Here is an 18687-nt window from a genome sequence, read left to right as displayed (position 1 = left end):
AATGTCATTTTGCTCTTGGACTGTTCTAAACACGAGAAACATGCGCCACTTTACAAGCATACTATAGACACCCCCCAGGTACAAAATTTAAAGGAATATTTCACTTTTATTGTTTAACTTTAAGCATTATTAACCACTTCAATACAGGGCACTTAGACACCTTCCTGCCCAGACCAATTTTTAGCTTTCAGTGCTGTCGCAGTTTGAATGACAATTGCGTGGTCATGCTACACTGTACCCAAACTAAATTTTTAATATTTTGTTCCCACAAATAGAGCTTTCTTTTGGTGGTATTTGATCACCTCTGCGGTTTTTATTTTTTGCTAAACAAAAATTTTTGCTTTTGTTTCTTTTAAAAAAAATTGTAAATAAGTAAGCTTTCTCTTTCACTGATGGGCACTGATAAGGCGGCACTGACAGGCACTGATACGGCAGCACCGTTGAGGTGGCACCAATGAGCGGGCACTGACAGGCACTGACGATGGGCACTGATATGCTGCACTGATGGGCACTGGTAGGCGGCACTGATGGGTGGCACTGATATGCAGCACTGATGGGCATTGATAGGCGGCACTGATGGGCACTCATGGGTGGCACTGGGTTGCACTGGTTGGCACTGATGGGCACTGATAGGCAACACTGATGGGCACTGAAAGGCGGCACTGCTGGGCACTGATGGGCGCTGATAGGGTGGCACTGATAGGCGGCACTGCTGGGCACTGATGGGCACTGGTAGGCGGCACTGCGGGCACTGATACGTGGCACTGATGGGCACTGATATGCAGCACTGATATGAGGCACTGATAGGCATCCCTGGTGGCACTGGCAGTGGTAGGCATTGGAGTGGGCACTGATTGGCAGCTGCCTGGGCACAGATTGGCAGCTGCCTGGGCACATAGTGGTATTTCCCTGGGGGTCTAGGGGCATACCTGGTGGTCCAGTGTGGATGGCTTCCCTGGTGGTCCTGGGCAGCTTCCCTGGTGGTCCTGGGTGGGATCCGAGGGGGGCTGTACTGATAAACAATCAGCACAGACCCCCCCTGTCAGGAGAGCAGCCAATCGGCTCTCCTCTACTCGCGTCTGTCAGATGCGAGTGAGGAAAAGCCGATTACCGGCTCTTCCTATTTACATCGTGATCAGCCGTGATTGGACACAGCTGATCACGTGGTAAAGAGTTTCCGTTAGAGACTCTTTACCTAGATCGGTGTTGTGGGGTGTCAGAGTGACACCCCGCAACAACGATCACCACGATGCGCGCCCCCGGGGGCGCGCAGTGGCTCGATATTCCTGATCACGTCATATGACGTCCGGTCAGGAATATCAAACCACTTTGCCGCCGTCATTTTGTAATAGGGCAGGCGGCAAGTGGTTAAAATCACTGCTCCCAAAAAACGTCCATTTTTAAAACTTTTTTTTGCATTGATGCATGTCCCCTGGGGCAGGTCCCAGGTCCCCAAACACTTCTTATGACAATAACTTGCATGTTAACCACTTCAGCCCCGGAAGGATTTACCCCCTTCCTGACCAGAGCACTTTTTACAATTTGGCACTGCGTCGTTTTAACTGCTAATTGCGTGGTCATGCAATGCTGTACCCAAACGAAATTTGCGTCCTTTTTTTCCCACAAATAGAGCTTTCTTTTGATGGTATTTGATCACCTCTGCAGTTTTTATTTTTTGCGCTATAAATGGAAAAAGACTGAAAATTTTGAAAAAAAATTATATTTTCTACTTTTTGTTATAAAAAAAATCCAATAAACTCAATTTTAGTCATACATTTAGGCCAAAATGTATTTGGCCACATGTCTTTGGTAAAAAAAATGTCAATAAGCGTATATTTATTGGTTTGCGCAAAAGTTATAGCGTCTACAAACTAGGGTACATTTTCTGGAATTTACACAGCTTTTAGTTTATGACTGCCTATGTCATTTCTTGAGGTGCTAAAATGGCAGGGCAGTACAATACCCCCCCCCATGACCCCATTTTGGAAAGTAGACACACCAAGGAAATTACTGAGAGGCATGTTGAGCCCATTAAATATAATTTTTTTTTGTCCTAAGTGATTGAATAATGATAAAAGAAAAAAACTAATTTACTAAAAGTTGTCACTAAATGATATTTTGCTTACACATGACATGGTTATATGTGAAATTGTGCCCCAAAATACATTTAGCTGCTTCTCCTGAGTATGGGGATACCATATGTGTGGGACTTTTTGGGAGCCTAGCCACGTACGGGGCCCCGAAAACCAAGCACCGCCTTCAGGATTTCTAAGGGCGTAAATTTTTGATTTCACTCCTCACTACCTATCACAGTTTTGAAGGCCATAAAATGCCAAGATGGCACAAAATCCCCCCAAATGACCCCATTTTGGAAAGTAGACTCCCCAAGCTATTTGCTTAGAGACATGTTGAGTCCATAGAATATTTTATATTTTGCCACAAGTTGCAGGAAAATGACAAACTTTTTTTGTTTTGCACAAAGTTGTCACTAAATGATATATTGCTCACACATGCCATGGTTATATGCGAAATTGTGCCCCAAAATACATTTAGCTGCTTCTCCTGAGTAGACACCCCAAGCTATTTGCTGAGAGGCATGTTGAGTCCATGGAATATTTTATATTTTGACACAAGTTGCGGAAGATGCCGTAGGAGAAGACCGGAGGAAGAAGCAGAGGACCGCAGGATGAAGCAGAGGAAGAAAGAGGAAGAAGCGGGGGAAGAACAAGATGGAGGAGGAAGAAGAAAACCGAAGGAAGACCAGAAGAAGATGGAAGAAAGAAGCGGGGAAAGAAGAAGACATTAATAAAGGAATTGTCAAAAACCGGCTATTGTCTTTTTTTAACATTTTTGACACTTTTTTGTGAAATGGTAGGGGTACATCTGTACCCCATTACCAATTCACACATGGGGGGTGGGATCTGGGGGTCCCCTTGTTAAAGGGGGCTTCCAGATTCCGATAAGCCCCCCCCGCTCGCATACCCCCACAACCACCGGGCAAGGGTTGTGGGGATGAGGCCCTTGTCCCCATCAATATGGGGACATCCTCCGCATGTTGAGGGCATGTGGCCTGGTACGGTTCAGGAGGGGGAGGGGGCGCTCTCTCATACCAGACCCAAAGAGCCTGGTAATGGACTGTGGGGGAATCCCATGCCTTTTTTTCAATGCCTTTTATGTGTATTGCCGGGACCAACAATTCATTATAGCCGCGAGTACTTTTAAATGACTTTTTTTCCTTGAAATGTCATTTTGCTCTTGGACTGTTCTAAACACGAGAAACATGCGCCACTTTACAAGCATACTATAGACACCCCCAGGTACAAAATTTAAAGGAATATTTCACTTTTATTGTTTAACTTTAAGCATTATTAACCACTTCAATACAGGGCACTTAGACACCTTCCTGCCCAGACCAATTTTTAGCTTTCAGTGCTGTCGCAGTTTGAATGACAATTGCGTGGTCATGCTACACTGTACCCAAACTAAATTTTTAATATTTTGTTCCCACAAATAGAGCTTTCTTTTGGTGGTATTTGATCACCTCTGCGGTTTTTATTTTTTGCTAAACAAAAATTTTTGCTTTTGTTTCTTTTAAAAAAAATTGTAAATAAGTAAGCTTTCTCTTTCACTGATGGGCACTGATAAGGCGGCACTGACAGGCACTGATACGGCAGCACCGTTGAGGTGGCACCAATGAGCGGGCACTGACAGGCACTGACGATGGGCACTGATATGCTGCACTGATGGGCACTGGTAGGCAGCACTGATGGGTGGCACTGATATGCAGCACTGATGGGCATTGATAGGCGGCACTGATGGGCACTCATGGGTGGCACTGGGTTGCACTGGTTGGCACTGATGGGCACTGATAGGCAACACTGATGGGCACTGAAAGGCGGCACTGCTGGGCACTGATGGGCGCTGATAGGGTGGCACTGATAGGCGGCACTGCTGGGCACTGGTAGGCGGCACTGCGGGCACTGATACGTGGCACTGATGGGCACTGATACGCAGCACTGATATGAGGCACTGATAGGCATCCCTGGTGGCACTGGCAGTGGTAGGCATTGGAGTGGGCACTGATTGGCAGCTGCCTGGGCACAGATTGGCAGCTGCCTGGGCACATAGTGGTATTTCCCTGGGGGTCTAGGGGCATACCTGGTGGTCCAGTGTGGATGGCTTCCCTGGTGGTCCTGGGCAGCTTCCCTGGTGGTCCTGGGTGGGATCCGAGGGGGGCTGTACTGATAAACAATCAGCACAGACCCCCCCTGTCAGGAGAGCAGCCAATCGGCTCTCCTCTACTCGCGTCTGTCAGATGCGAGTGAGGAAAAGCCGATTACCGGCTCTTCCTATTTACATCGTGATCAGCCGTGATTGGACACAGCTGATCACGTGGTAAAGAGTTTCCGTTAGAGACTCTTTACCTAGATCGGTGTTGTGGGGTGTCAGAGTGACACCCCGCAACAACGATCACCACGATGCGCGCCCCCGGGGGCGCTCAGTGGCTCGATATTCCTGATCACGTCATATGACGTCCGGTCAGGAATATCAAACCACTTTGCCGCCGTCATTTTGTAATAGGGCAGGCGGCAAGTGGTTAAAATCACTGCTCCCAAAAAACGTCCATTTTTAAAACTTTTTTTTGCATTGATGCATGTCCCCTGGGGCAGGTCCCAGGTCCCCAAACACTTCTTATGACAATAACTTGCATGTTAACCACTTCAGCCCCGGAAGGATTTACCCCCTTCCTGACCAGAGCACTTTTTACAATTTGGCACTGCGTCGTTTTAACTGCTAATTGCGTGGTCATGCAATGCTGTACCCAAATTTGCGTCCTTTTTTTCCCACAAATAGAGCTTTCTTTTGATGGTATTTGATCACCTCTGCAGTTTTTATTTTTTGCGCTATAAATGGAAAAAGACTGAAAATTTTGAAAAAAAATTATATTTTCTACTTTTTGTTATAAAAAAAATCCAATAAACTCAATTTTAGTCATACATTTAGGCCAAAATGTATTTGGCCACATGTCTTTGGTAAAAAAAATGTCAATAAGCGTATATTTATTGGTTTGCGCAAAAGTTATAGCGTCTACAAACTAGGGTACATTTTCTGGAATTTACACAGCTTTTAGTTTATGACTGCCTATGTCATTTCTTGAGGTGCTAAAATGGCAGGGCAGTACAATACCCCCCCCCCATGACCCCATTTTGGAAAGTAGACACACCAAGGAAATTACTGAGAGGCATGTTGAGCCCATTAAATATAATTTTTTTTTGTCCTAAGTGATTGAATAATGATAAAAGAAAAAAACTAATTTACTAAAAGTTGTCACTAAATGATATTTTGCTTACACATGACATGGTTATATGTGAAATTGTGCCCCAAAATACATTTAGCTGCTTCTCCTGAGTATGGGGATACCATATGTGTGGGACTTTTTGGGAGCCTAGCCACGTACGGGGCCCCGAAAACCAAGCACCGCCTTCAGGATTTCTAAGGGCGTAAATTTTTGATTTCACTCCTCACTACCTATCACAGTTTTGAAGGCCATAAAATGCCAAGATGGCACAAAATCCCCCCAAATGACCCCATTTTGGAAACTAGACTCCCCAAGCTATTTGCTTAGAGACATGTTGAGTCCATGGAATATTTTATATTTTGCTACAAGTTGCAGGAAAATGACAAACTTTTTTTGTTTTGCACAAAGTTGTCACTAAATGATATATTGCTCACACATGCCATGGTTATATGCGAAATTGTGCCCCAAAATACATTTAGCTGCTTCTCCTGAGTAGACACCCCAAGCTATTTGCTGAGAGGCATGTTGAGTCCATGGAATATTTTATATTTTGACACAAGTTGCGGGAAAATTACAACCTTTTTTTTTTTTTTTTTTTTCTTGCACAAAGTTGTCACTAAATGATATATTGCTCAAACATGCCATGGGCATATGTGGAATTACACCTCAAAATACATTCTGCTGCTTCTCCTGAGTATGGAGATACCACATGTGTGGGACTTTTTGGGAGCCTAGCTGCATACAGGGCCCCGAAACTAAGCGCTGCCTTCAGGATTTCTAAGGGCATAAATTTTTTATTTCACTCCTCACTACCTATCACAGTTTTGAAGGCCATAAAATGCCAGGATGGCACAACCCCCCCAAATGACACCATTTTGGAAAGTAGATGCCCCAAGCTATTTGCTGAGAGACATGTTGAGTCCATGGAATATTTTATATTTTGCCACAAGTTGCAGAAAAATGACAAACTGTTTTTGCTTTGCACAAAGTTGTCACTAAATGATATATTGCTCACACAGACCATGGGCATATGTGGAATTGCACCCCAAAATACATTCTGCTGATTCTCCTGAGTACAGGGATACCACATGTGTGGGACTTTTTGGGAGCCTAGCCGCGTACGGGGCCCCGAAAACCAAGCTCCGCCTTTAGGATTTCTAAGGGCGTAAATTTTTGATTTCACTCCTCACTATCTATCACAGTTTTGAAGGCCATAAAATGCCCAGATGGCACAAAACCCTCCCAAATGACCCCACTTTGGAAAGTAGACACCCCAAGCTATTTGCTGAGAGGCATGTTGAGTCCATATTTATATTTTGACACAAGTTGCGTGAAAGTGACAATTTTTTTTTTTGCACAAAGTTGTCACTTAATGATATATTGCTCAAACATGCCATGGGCATATGTGGAATTACACCCCAAAATACATTTTGCTGCTTCTCCTGAGTATGGGGATACCACATTTGTGGGACTTTTTGGAAGCCTAGCTGCATACGGGGCCCGAAAACCAATCACCGCCTTCAGGATTTCTAAGGGCGTACATTTTTGATTCACTCCTCACTACCTATCACAGTTTCGAAGGCCATAAAATGCCAAGATAGCACAACCCCCCCCCCCAAATGACCCCATTTTGGAAAGTAGACACCCCAATCTATTTGCTGAGAGGCATGGTGAGTATTTTGCAGCTCTCATTTGTTTTTGAAAATGAAGAAAGACAAGAAAAATGTATTTTTTTTTCTTTTTTCAATTTTCAAAACTTTGTGACAAAAAGTGAGGTCTGCAAAATACTCACTATACCTCTCAACAAATAGCTTAGAAAGCCTGAAGGCGGTGCTTGGTTTTTGGGGTCCCGTACGCGGCTAGGCTCCCAAAAAGTCTCACATATGTGGTATCCCCGTGCTCAGAAGCAACAGAATGTATTTTGGGGTGTAATTTCACATATTCCCATGGCATGTTTGAGCAATATATCATTTAGTGACAACTTTTTGCAAAAAAATAAAAAATTGTCTTTTTCCCACAACTTGTGTCACAATATAAAATATTCCATGGACTCGACATGACTCTCAGCAAATAGCTCGGGGTGCCTACTTTCCAAAATGGGGTCATTTGGGGGGGGGGGGTTGAACTGTCCTGGCATTTTATGCACAGCATTTAGAAGCTTATGTCACACATCACCCACTCTTCTAACCACTTGAAGACAAAGCCCTTTATGACACTTTTTGTTTACATGAAAAAATTATTTTTTTTTGCAAGAAAATTACTTTGAACCCCCAAACATTATATATTTTTTTAAAGCAAATGCCCTACAGATTAAAATGGTGGATGTTTCATTTTTTTTTTCACACGTTATTTGCGCAGCGATTTTTCAAACACATTTTTTTGGGAAAAAAACATACTTTTTAAAATTTTAATACACTAAAACACACTATATTTCCCAAATGTTTGATGAAATAAAAAAGATGATCTTAGGCCGAGTACATGGATACCAAACACGACATGCTTTAAAATTGCGCACAAACGTGCAGTGGCAACAAACTAAATACATTTTTAAAAGCCTTTAAAAGCCTTTACAGGTTACCACTTTAGATTTACAGAGGAGGTCTACTGCTAAAATTACTGCCCTCGATCTGACCTTCGCGGTGATACCTCACATGCATGGTGCAATTGCTGTTTACATTTGACGCCAGACCGACGCTTGCGTTCGCCTTTGAGCGAGAGCAGGGGGGGACAGGGGTGCTTTTTTTTTTAATTATTTTTTATCTTATTTTTAAACTGTTCGTTTCATTTTTTTAAATCATTTTTATTGTTATCTGCAATAGGTAGTGACAGGTACTCTTTTTTGAAAAAATTGGGGTCTATTAGACCCTAGATCTCTCCTCTGCCCTCAAAGCATCTGACCACACCAAGATCGGTGTGATAAAATGCTTTCCCAATTTCCCAATGGCGCTGTTTACATCCAGCGAAATCTAAGTCATGAAATGCTCGTAGCTTCGGGTTTCTTAGGCCATAGAGATGTTTGGAGCCATTCTGGTCTCTGATCAGCTCTATGGTCAGCTGGCTGAATCACTGGCTGCATTCTCAGGTTCCCTTTTGGTACAGGAGAGCCAGAGAAAAACACGGAAGACAGTAAGGGGGCATTCCCTCCCACTGCTTTTAAAAGCAGTCTAGAGGCTAATTAGTGGCTGAAAAGAATGATACCAAGATGTTGCTGGTCCTTGTTGGGCATATATTGTAAACTTTTTTTTCATGCAGCCTGTGGGCTGAACGAAAAAAAGAGATTGATCGGTGGGTATGCCCACCATTAGAATACCTCCCTTCATCCACCCATTTCTAATGATGGGCATACATGCACCGTTTATATATGCCGAAGCATGGGGCATCTGCCCCAAAAGGTAGGAGCAAATCGCTCCTCCGCCCACTTCTGCCCCCACGCTTCGGCATATATGCTCTTTTTTTTAACTGTGGTGGTAAAATCGCCTCCTACAGCAATTGGAGTCACAGCTTCATATCGTGGGAGCAAACGCTGTTGCTGTCAAGATAAATAAATCCACGCTGCAACTGAATGGCGTAACTGCTAAGCAAATGATGGTTAACAATAAAACAAAGTAACTTTACAGTATAACAGTAATGCTTACCATACCTGCAAAGCAAATACAAAAAATAACATAGTAAAAAATAAAACATTTTTTAACGCAACCTGTGCCTAAAATATATATATGCCAAAGCATGGGGGCATCCACCCGCAAAAGGTAGGAGCAAATCGCTCCTCCGCCCCTGCTGCCACCATGCTTCAGCATATATGCTCTTTTTTTAACTGTGGTGGTGAAATCACCTCCGACAGCGCTGGAGTCACGGCTTTATGTATCGTGGGAGCAAACGCTGTTGCTGTCAAGATAAATAAATCCGCTCTGCAGCTGAATGGCGTACCTGAAAACAAAAAAATTGTTAACAATAAAACACAGTAAACAGTAAAGTATAAAAAAAATTGTATACCTATAAAGCAAACATGATAAAACATAATAACAATAAAACTTTGCAGAATAGAATACAGTAAAATATAGCAGAACGATACAGAGAGAATAGAGAGAGAACAATAAAACGACAACTATTTTTGTTTTTTTTATTTTATATATTTTTTGTGTTTTTTTTTTTTTTTTACAATTTTTTTTGTAACTAACTTTTGTAACTGTAACCAGTTCTAGGTTCGGGTCTCTCAAAATGCGATGGCATCTTGGGAGACCCTGTGAAAGTGTGCCTAGTCTGTGCAGTGCTGTACCCTACGCTAATACTCAACTAGTGTATGGTAGCGTTCAAAACATTCACCAATGCAAAGACCAGGATTGCCAGGACAGGAGGGACAAAAACACCGGGTGTCACGCCTATATCCGCGCTTGCTGCAGACACGACATCTTTTTTGGGGGGCTCGTTGGGTAGGGGTACTCCGGAGGACATAAAGAAAATGCCTCTCATGCAGGCGGCTTACTGCATTTGGTTGGGGAAGGTGAGGTGGAGCACTGTCTGGAAACAGAAGGGCTCTGACAATCTCTTCCTGGAATTTAAGGAAGGATCCAGTCTGTCCTGAAGCTCTGTATAGCACATGAGCATTCAGCAAAGCCAATTGAAATAAGTATACAGACACTTTTTTTATACCAGTGTCTGGCCTTACAGGCAACTAGGTACGGCACCAAAAACTGGTCGTTGAGATCCACCCTTCCCATATTTTGGTTGTATTCGTGGACACAGAGGGGTTTCTCCACAACACCTGTCGCCGTAGTAATTTGGACCGTCGTGTCTGCATGAAGGGAGGTAAGAATAAAAACATTCTTATTATCCCTCCACTTCATAGCGAGCAAATTATTACACTGCAAGCAGGCTCTCTCCCCCAGCCTAAGACGGGAATCTACAAGCCCCGGCGATTAGGTCGCACGGTGCCACATGCTCCAATCTGCTGATCAAACAAGTGACTAAAAAGTGGCATGCTCATGTAATAATTGTCCACATATAAGTGGTACGTGGTACCCCTTTCTGAATAAGGGTGACACCAAGTCCCACACAATCTTGCCAGCACTTCCTATCTTTTCCCTCGTAAACCATAAAACTACATGTATAGCCTGTGGCCCTGTCACAGTGCTTATACATCTTGACCCTGTATCTGGCACGCTTGCTGGGAAGGTACTGTTTGAATGACAAGCTGCCAGAAAACTTAATCAGGGACTCATCAACGCAGACAACTTGATGGGGAGAAAACAAGTCTGCAAAATGTTGGTTGAAGTGGTTTACAAGGGGCCGAATTTTGTAGAGCCGATCGTATCCAGGGTCTTCACGAGGACAACAGAGTTCATTGTCATTGAAGTGCATGAACCGCAAGATCTGCTCGTATCGTGCCATGGAGGCAGAGAACAAGGGAGTATGGTGTATTGGGTCAGTGGACCAATATGACCGCAACTCACTCTTTTTAGTTATGCCCATGTTGAGTTAAAGGCCCAGAAAGAGCTTAAATTCGAAGACCGTAATTAGTCTCCAATCTCTGGCAAGGGAGGACTGGGGATTAGCGGCGATGTGTTGACCAGCGTATAAATTGCTTTGGTCCACAATAGATCTATAGAGATCTTCGGTGAAAAACAGCGAATAAAAATCAAGTGATGTAAAATCAACTGTTTACACCTGAATGCCGGGTTGGCCAGTGAATGGGGGAAGTATGGGTGCTGCAGAAGTGGTGGGTTCCCAATTAGGATTGGCGAATGCAGCAGGAAGGGCACTATGGGCACGACGGGCCTGTGTTCCTCTTCTCGGTGGCAGCGGGACACTACTTGCGCTTGCCACCTCACCAGCTTGAACTGCACTTATGGGACTCTCCACATCACCAAGTGTTACTGCAGTGCTGGATGTACGACCAGGGTGTACTAGGCCGCTGGTGCTTGCCAGTTCACCAGAAGGAATAGCGGCACTAGTACTGCTCTGCTCCATACGAGGGACCTGCGGTTCTTGCACATCAAGGACAGAAGAAGAAGTTCGGGGTCTGGTACGCCTGACCTTGGCACGGACCACAACTCCGTCGTCAGAGCTATCTGTCATGGAGCCGCTGTCCTCTACAGGATCGTATTCTGAGCCTGAATCTGACAGATGAGTGACTTCCTCTTCACTATCTGTCGTGCTCAGAAACGTGTAGGCCTCTTCACTAGTGTACCTTCGATTTGCCATTTTGGGCTCTAAATTTAGTGGTACACAAGTGAGACTTACAGGTAAAAAAGCTCCTGACTGTTGGCGACTGTATCAAAACGCTACCAAAAAAACTGTTAGCGATCGCAGGGATCAGGCCTGACTCTGTGAACGCTGCAGTTATGTGTGTTTAGTGTTTTGTAAGTGACAGTGATCGATCGATACTGCACTTGGGTGGGCTGGGCAGGGCTGGGCCGAGGGGCAAAACGCAGGTGCTAGCAGGTATCTGGGCTGATCCCGCTAACACTGCGTTTTTGGGTTTGGGAACCCTAAACTGCTGGGGACGCTAGTATAGATCTGATCAGATCAGATATTGATCCGTTCAGATACTATACCACTAAGGGAGGTGTATGCTGCGTGCGTGGGTGTTAGCGGTACTGGCACTAACCTGACGCTGCCTGGGGCAACGCAGACCCTATCTGACCCTAAAACTTAACTTAGATCACCGCCGGACGATCAGGGGGTTAAACCTTTATTAGGTAATAAACGGCGGGTTCCCTGAAACTATAAAAAACAAACTAACTAACCAGCGTCACCTGTAACAGTTATACGGTGATCACTGGTGAAAGGGTTAACTAGGGGGCAATCAGGGGGCTAAAACCTTCATTATGTAGTATATGGGGTCCCTGACACTATAAAACACTGATAGCGAACCTAAATACTTACCTCCCTAACTAGCGTCACCTGTGACACTAATACAGCGATCAGAAAAATGATCGCTTAGTGACACTGGCGACGGGGGGTGATCACGGGGTTAAACCTTTATTAGGGGGGGTTAGGGGGGTATCCTAGACCTAAAGGGGGCCTAACACTAACTGCCCCAAACTGACACCAATGCAATAATCAGTAAAAAAATAAATGCTATTGGTGTCACTGTGACAGGGGGTACAGGGGGGTGATGGGGGGTGAAAAGTGTGCCTAGCGTGTTCTACTGTATGTGTGGTGTTTGGTGCACTTACTTGATGTCTTCTCTCCTCAGCGCCGGAACGAAAAAGACCGACTTGAGGAGAGATGACATCACTTCGTCTGCCGCTGTTTACATTACAGAGGCAGAGTAAGATTGTCATTTGTTGGGAGCGATCGCGAGGGAGTGGCCACGAATGAGTGGCCTCCCTCTCATCATTGATCGCTCCCCTAACGATGCCGACCGCCTTGAATGTATGTGCTGGTTTGGTTTCAGAGATATTGCGCATTATAGTTGTTGAAACCTCTCCCACTTTGCACCACGTTATTACATTTTTAAAACAATTATACAATTTGTTTGTGCTGATTTGTACCAAAAAAAAAAAATTCTGTTTGTTCGGTTTTTGAGATATTGGACATTCAACGTTAGATTATGTAACCTAAAGCCCCGCCCACTTTGCAAATTATTACATTTCAAAAACAAATATACCATATTTATGCTGCATTGGCAGGAAAACAAGCATACAGTATTGGTATTGCGTATTTGTTCATATAGCACTCTCATTTTGTATCAGAAAGAATGATTATGGCACTCATTTATGCTTTTAGCCTGAGCGAACCTAAAAACTGCACATTTACCTAGCGGCAAAAGGGTCACTGGTTCGAATCCCCACCACGGCACTACTTACCTGGAGTTTGCATGTGCCTGCGTAGGTTTCTTCCCACACTCCAAAGACATGCTGGTAGGGTACTTGGCTCCTGTATAAATTTGCCCTAGTATGTGTATGTATGATTGTGAGTTAGGGATCTTAGATTGTAAGCTCCTTGAGGGCAGAGACTGATGTAAATGTACAATGTATATATAAAGTGCTGCGTAAATTGGCATTAACTTGAAATAAATAAGTTAATGTATGTGTTCCTAACTTAAACTTTTCTATAAACTGGAAAAATTAAGTTGGCTTTACTTAAACCTATGGTCTATAAACTGGGAAAATTGAGTTGGCTTTACTTAAAACAACTCAGTTGAAAACATTAAAAGTCTAATGAGTCAGATAAAAATATGTTTAGTTGACAGTACTTAAAAAGCTGATGTAAAGTGATGCCTCAGTTTTTTGAGTAGACCCAGCACAATATTTTTTACAGTGTGTGGATCCCTGGAAATTGAGCTATCCTTCTCTTCGGCATATCATCTGCAGACGAACGGACAAACAAAAAGAACCAACCAAACCCTGGAGTAGTACCTGCGCTGCTTTTTGCCCTTCTCCCTGGATGACTGGGTCTCCCTGCTTCTCTTAGCCGAATTCGCCTATAACAACTCCTCTTATTCTGCTACTAAACAAGCCCCATTTGTTGCCAATTACAGCCTCCACCCATCCTTCCTACCGGGCACCATTCCAGAATGTTCAGTTCCTGCAGTCTCTGAAACAATGAATTTCTTCAGCAATAACAACAAACTACTGCAGGAAACTATGACCAGGACATAGGAGTACAACAAAAGGATCTTCGATAAAAAGAAACAAGGTAAATTAATCCTGGAACCTGGCAACCAGGTCTGGTTACCCACAACAAACCTAAATCTGGCATGCCCTTCAAGAAAATTAGGCCCTAAATTCGTGGGACCCTTTCCTGTGAAAAGGGTGTGTAGCACCCTGGAGTTTAGGCAGGGATGCTCCTCACAAATTTACTTGCCAGGAGTAGTTATCCTGGTTGCTTGCTAGAGATCTACAGATTTCTCACTACGTTTGGCTTTGTTGCACTCTTCTCTTCTACCACTAGGTGGCCGGGCACTTGGTGGTACTAGATATGAGGAGGGCAACTCAAGGTCAGGTTATGGGTATATGGGGTATCTCAGCCAATGGGCAGGGGTTTTCTTAAATCCCTTGGCCTGCTGGGAGAGTCTATGTATTCAGGTGAAGTCAGGTGATCTATGCTCTGTGCCACCTGGACGGCTGTCTGGGTGGATGTATGGCCCCAGGCTGCTAGGCTGAAGATTGGGCCTATCCTGGGGGTATCTATCTTCTAGGCTGTCTGAGGGCCTATCCAGAAGCGCAGGGTTGGGATTGCGGGTTGCAGTCCAACCATAAGTGATGGTTCTGCTGGCCGGAGAACCTGTCAGTGGTCGGAGGTAGAAGGGAAGCTGTTGCCACTAAGGGACCAACCACCTTATTACCAGGGACGACAGTGAGTAACTGAAGCAAGTACCGGAGAAGTATGCTCACCGAATGGGCACGGTGGAGAATCGGGAAACTTCAGGCGGCAACCAAGTCAGGGACCAAGCCAGTGGAGGTGACGCTTGCCGAGCAGCCTTGTGTGCCAAGCTAGGGACCGAGCAGGCCAGTGGGGTGAAGCTTGAGAAGTATCTGGAGTGCCAAGCTAGGGACCCAGCAGAGAGGCGGGGGTGACGCTTGAGGAAGATACCACCATGATTGGAGGAGCTCAAGGAATTCAGTGGCAGTGAATGAGAGGGTCTAGCGGGAGACCGGGAGCTCAGTGGGCTGAAAAACTACAAGGAGAAGTTGTAGTGTAGGTGAAAGAACTGTTACGCTTTGTGTTAGGAACTGTAAAAGACAGTTGCCATCGGAGACAACATTCCTGCATGTGCAGATGTGGCTTCTTGCTGGAGGCCTTTCCCTGCACGACTGTCTTCCTATTGAAGTCTCGGAGTCTGCTAATTGAACTTACAACTACTCAAGGGTGTCCTGGCCCTAACCCTCTTTCCCCCCCAAAAAAGTTGGTAAGAGGTACAGAAGGATGTCAGCTCTCCCTGACTCTGGAGGTAACCATAAGGCCTGTAGGGGTCGGGGCCCTTGCTACACCTGTTATTCCTGATTTTTTTCCTGAACGAAGCACTGGTCCACCGGAACCTGCAGCAATCAACGGAGAGTTTGAGGTCGAAGCAATTCTGGACTGCAGAAAAAGGTACAATCAAATTCAATATTTAATCAAGCGGAAGGTTTATGGGCCAGAAGATAACTCCTGGGAGCCTAAAAAAAATATCGATGCCAAAAGGCTGATGCAATCATTTAGGAAAACCCATGCTTTAAAACTAGCCCAGTTGGGCATCCAGAGGCTGCCCATTAGGAGGGGGCAATGTCAGGAAGTGCTCTGCAGGAGAAATCCTGCTGCTGGCCGGGCTGGCGCACATTTGCGAAGTGAGCTATTGTAAACCTGTAAACAGAGCCAGTGCTGTCTGATCTGCAGCTTTCCCGTGACCCCTGCTACCTGTAACCTGCTTCAGAGATCTATTCCTGTGTTTTGACCTAGCTTACTTTTGACTTTTCCTACCTTCTGCCTGCATCTGACCTCAGCTTGTCCTTGACTTTGATCCTGCCTGCTCCTTTGATTACCACAATGTCTGTTTGTTACCGACCGGGCCTGCCTTGGCTTCTGCATCTGTTCTGATACCACCTGCCTGTGTATGACCCAGTTTGCCTGTACCTGTCTGTGCTCCATATCCCTCGGGGCTGATCTGCTGTGTGCTGACTTTAACATCCAGGTGTGTGGTGTCCTGATAACAGCTGATCCAGTTTCCAGCCTGCCCACTGTCCTGACTACTCATCTTTCTGGTCCTCATCCCCGTGGCATCAGGAACTCCGGAGCAGCTCTTCTGACAACCAACCTGCCAGGCACTCATACCACTCTGCACTCTTGGGCCCCCTGTCTGCTCTATTAAGGGCCGCGAGTCAGATATGTAAGGGAGGCCTTCCTCTGCATTATCAGGCTCATCTACAAGGTACGGGAGAACATGACCCACCCACAATCAGTTGTTGTTTCTGTTCTACTGTCTTGTATCCTTGCTGTTTTTTTTCCAAGGGCTAAGTTACTGAAATCTAACGCTCATCACCTTTCAGTGAACAAGACTCAAGTATTTCCCTTAAACCTGTGTATGTGTCTCTAATCATTTTGATTAACAAAAATGTCTGAACCCAGGGTGTCTGAGGTGTTGGAGGACTTGCAAGGTTGGGGCAACCAGTGGAGTACAGAATCAGTAAGCATCCCTCACGGGGGTAGCGCTATATATATATAGAGAGAGAGAGAGAGAGAGATCTATATCTATCTATCTATCTATATATATATATATATATATATATATATATATATATATATATATATATATATATATATATATATATATATATATCTATGTATCTATAGATATATAGATATATATATAGATCTATATATCTATAGATATATATCTATATATAGATCTATATGTATTTATATAGATCTATATATATATATATATATATTTTATATATATATATATATATATATCTATATATAGATATATATAGATCTATATATATCTATATATAGATATATATAAAATCAGACATGTGCAATTCGTTTCGAGCCGAATACAAATTCAGACACATTTTTGGTTATTCAGAGATTCGGATGTATCTGAATCTCCGATAGAAATAGTAATGAATAGTAACCAAATTTAGTTCAAATCCGTTAAAATGTGCTTCTATTTCTAACGAATTCTGACTTTTCTGAATAATTAGAATTCAGAATTTGAATTCTGTGTGAAGAAATAGCTGGTTGTTAAGCAGCGGGCCGGGAAGCTGGCTGCCTGCGTTTATAACAACCATGAATCATCATCTGTCAGCGGGCTTCCCCACTGACAGATGAATGCAAAGGTAAAGAATGCCAGCATTGCCCGGCAATAGAAAAATGTTTAAAAAAATGGCGTAGGGTCCCTCCCCCAGTCCATACCAGGCCCTTCAGATTTTCCCAAAAACTGCTTCCTTACGCGTTTTTTTTTTCTTACATTTTTCTGTTGCCCGGCAATCTTTATCTTTATATTCATCTGTCAGTGACAAAGCCCACTGACAGATGATGAATCATGGTTGTTAACCACTTCAATACCAGTCAATTAGACACCTTCCTGCCCAGACCAATTTTCAGCTTTCAGTGCTGTCACAGTTTAAATGACAATACTACACTGTACCCAAACTAAAGTTTTATCATTTTGCTCCCAGAAATAGAGCTTTCTTTTGGTGGCATTTTATCACCTCAGCATTTTTTATTTTTTGTTAAACAAATAAAAAAAGACCGAAAATTTAGAAAAAAATTAAAGTTTTGCTTTTGTTTCTGTTAAAAAAAATTGTAAATAAGTAAGTTTTCTCTTTCACTGATGGGCACTAAAAAGGCGGCGCTGATGGGCACTGATACGGCAGCACCGATGAGGTGGTACCAATGAGCGGACACTGACGGGCACTGATATGCAGCATTGATGGGCACTGGTAGGCGGCACTGATATGCAGCACTGATGGGCATTGATAGGCGGCACTGATGGGCACTCATGGGTGGCACTGGGTGGCACTGGTTGGCACTGATGGGCACTGATAGGCGACACTAATGGGCACTGAAAGGCAGCACTGCTGGGCACTGATGGGCACTAATAGGGTGGCACTGATAGGCGGCACTGATAGGTGGCACTGCTGGGCACTGATACGTGGCACTGATGGGCACTGATACGCGGCACTGATAGGCATCCCTGGTGGCACTGGCAGTGGTAGGCATTGGAGTGGGCACTGATTGGCAGCTGCCTGGGCACAGATTAGCAGCTGCCTAGGCACATAGTAGTATTTCCCTGGGGATCTAGGGGCATACCTGGTGGTCCAGTGTGGATGGCTTCCTGGTGGTCCTGGGCAGCTTCCCTGGTGGTCCTGGGCGGGATCCGAGGGGGGGCTGTGCTGATAAACAATCAGCACAGACCCCCCCTGTCAGGAGAGCAGCCGATCAGCTCTCCTCTACTCGCGTCTGTCAGACGCGAGTGAGGAAAAGCCGATCACCGGCTCTTCCTATTTACATCGTGATCAGCCGTGATTGGACACGGCTGATCCATAGTTGCCAACAATCCCGATTTTGGGACCCTCGTCCCGATTGGAGGCTGTCCCGAATCGGGATTTCCATCAGGAAAATCGGGAATGTTGTTTTTTTTTAATTTTTGGAGCAGCTGGCTCCAGCAAAATGGCGGCCGGCGCAGCCGCTCGATCTTCCCCCTAGTGCTCAGTGGAGAGAGGAAGGGGGCTCGATCCGTGCAGCCAATGAATCGGCTTCTTTAGCTGCACGGCCCCTCCCCTCTCCACTGAACACAGGGCGCCGCCGTGTCTTGCCGAAAAGTTCCCCAGCTCGGCTATTTCCGCCGGCTCGTACTAAGGGGTCCTTACTTGCCGAGGGGAACTTTCTCGGCAGAACACAACACCGGCCGCTCCTGGACGAGGGGAGGGTCTGCACTGAGGGGGGGTTGCACT

At 44.8% G+C, this 18687-nt stretch overlaps 1 protein-coding gene across 1 annotated transcript in view; it reads right to left on the bottom strand.

Annotated features, from left to right (window-relative positions):
- Nucleotides 1-13749, bottom strand: part of LOC141116362 (interferon-induced very large GTPase 1-like) — a 59685-nt gene extending 45936 nt beyond the window's left edge. Inside the window, exon 1 of the mRNA XM_073608597.1 lies at nt 13663-13749. The gene's annotated coding sequence lies outside the window, so the exon portion shown is untranslated. The remainder of the gene's footprint in view (nt 1-13662) is intronic.
- Between the last annotated feature and the right edge of the window lie 4938 nt (nt 13750-18687).

Source organism: Aquarana catesbeiana, linkage group LG13 (assembly GCF_042186555.1).
Source record: "Aquarana catesbeiana isolate 2022-GZ linkage group LG13, ASM4218655v1, whole genome shotgun sequence".
Lineage (NCBI taxonomy): Eukaryota > Metazoa > Chordata > Amphibia > Anura > Ranidae > Aquarana > Aquarana catesbeiana.
Note: the sequence above shows the minus strand (reverse complement) of the source record. Positions and strands in the feature narration are given on the sequence as shown.